Raw genomic sequence first — 2,198 nt, 5'->3', positions numbered from 1 at the left:
GATGGGAAATACTCACAGGTGGTGTTTCTTTGCTAGGCTTGTGTGCATCATTGCCAGTCTCATGGGTCAAATCAACCTCCTCTCGACTCTCAAGATCAATAGGCAATGGCTTGGGAGTAGGGAAAGGTGCATAATATTCCTTCCCACTATGTGTCACAATAGAGACTGCTTGGACTTGTTCTTTCCTAGACCCATTTTGATGATTAGGGTTACCTATTGGTTGACTAGGTAACTGACCAACCTCCCTCCTACTGATAGCATCAGCTAGTTGACCAAGTTGGGTTTCCAATTTGTTAATGGACTGAGAATGGGAATGCAACAATTGAGTGTTTTGCTCTAATCCACTAAGTGCTTTTAGTACCTTATCCTCAAATGATGTATTATGGAAGGGTTGTGGAGATGATGGTTGCTCATTCCTATAGGCATTTTGGTGCATATTAAATGGAGGTGGCCTATAAGGTATTTGATAAGAGGGATTGGGCATTGAGTTTTGCCGTGAAAAATTGGGGTGGTTTCACCATCCTGGGTTGTAGGTATTGGAATATGGATCATTGCCAATTTAGAAACTCCTTGGGCCAAATGTGTATGCTCCTTAACAAACTCAGGGTATTGTGTAGCCAAATAGCAATTAGTGACATGATGGGATAGGCTAGAACATAAAGCACATGCTTCAATCTGATTAGGTGGAGAGGTACTTGTAGGAAGTGGAGATGGGGTTTGTTGTCCTAATGACAAGAGATAATCCAATTTCTTAGATAGCAAGTCAACCTTAGAACTCATCTCAACGGTAGGATTGATCTCATAGAGACCGCTCCTCTTTGGTTGCCCAATGGATGGAATCTCAGTCCTAGTTGTTGAAGCATGCTGTTGGGAGTTTTCACTAACGGTCTCAAAAAATACACATGCTTCATTCTCATTCGTGTGCATGAAAGTCCCACCACAAGAAGAATCAACCATTTGCCTTTGTCGGTCTCTAAGGCCATCATAAAAGCATTGAACCAATTGCCATTTAGGAATAGCATGGTGGGGGCACTTTCTAAGTAATTCTTTAGTCTTTCCTAAGCCTCATGAAATTGTTCTCCTTCTTGTTGGGAGAAACTTGTTATTGCTCTCCTAATGCTACTGGTATGACCAATGGGGAAAAACTTTTTAAGGAACTCCTGTTGCATTTCTACCCAAGTGGAAATTTTAACATTGTCCAAAAAATGAAGCCAATGCTGAGCTTTATCTTTAAGGGAGAATGGGAAAAGAAGTAACCTTAAAGCATCAACTGAGAGGTTTTGAATTTTAACCGTGGATGACACCTCTAAGTGCTTATAAGGCTCTTCATTGGCAAGTCCATAAAAAAATGGTAGCCTTTGAATCACACTAGATTTGATCTCATATTGAGCCGCCTCTATGTTAGGCAACTTAATACAAGAAACCGGAGTATATATCGTAGGAATGAAATGCTCACTCAAGGGCCTCATTGGAGGCTCATAGTTTGCCATGGTTCTTTGCCTTCTAAGGTTGGCCAAGGTCTCTTCTAACTCTACGTCAAGTGGGGTCAACTCAGGGTTTAGGGACCAACGACCATCCATACACACAGAAGAATAAAAAAAGTAAGCTAAATAAGTAAAATTAAAAGGAAATAACTATAGAAAAAGGGAGAGTTTAGGACGTACCTGAAGCGCAATCCACATGATCTTTCGAACAAAAGTTACACATGTGGGATCCAAGGGATGGGGATTTTTAAAAATTAACCTAAACAACCCAATCTAATGCAAATATTACAATTAAAAAGTCCTAAATACAATTATAACTAAGAAAGAAAAGATAATAACATAAACTAATTATTGAATCACTAATCTTGCAGTTACCTACAAATCAAAAGAAAAAGAGATTAGTTAAATAAGCAAAGAAAAATTAAAAATTAAAAATTAAAAACACTAAAATTACTCTAAAAATTATGCCTAATTGACAAAAATCAATCCTAGCAACCGTGCTTTGTTTCCCCGGCAACGGCGCCAAAATTTGATCGTGTCGCTAACCAATCAAAAATAAAATCCTATACTAATCTAACAAGCAGAAAGTACGGGGTTGAACTATGGGGAACTAAAAGGCTAAGTCACTAAGATTGAATTCAACAAAACTAAATTTAAACTAAATCTACTAATTAATGCAAAAACGTTAACTATGAATATGTGAAGATCTTTGGG

At 38.2% G+C, this 2,198-nt stretch overlaps 1 non-coding gene across 1 annotated transcript; it reads left to right on the top strand.

Annotated features, from left to right (window-relative positions):
• The first annotated feature begins 1,015 nt into the window (after positions 1–1,015).
• Positions 1,016–1,121, top strand: LOC149018772 (small nucleolar RNA R71). The gene has a single exon (XR_016173252.1). It is a non-coding gene; the product is annotated as a small nucleolar RNA R71 (small nucleolar RNA).
• The last annotated feature ends 1,077 nt before the right edge of the window (positions 1,122–2,198 follow it).

This window comes from Hakea prostrata, chromosome 4 (genome assembly GCF_041222555.1).
Source record: "Hakea prostrata isolate BN-2017 chromosome 4, UWA_Hpros_2, whole genome shotgun sequence".
In the NCBI taxonomy this organism is placed as follows: domain Eukaryota; kingdom Viridiplantae; phylum Streptophyta; class Magnoliopsida; order Proteales; family Proteaceae; genus Hakea; species Hakea prostrata.
The sequence above is the reverse complement of the archived record's forward strand: the minus strand, read 5'-3'. Positions and strand labels throughout refer to the sequence as shown.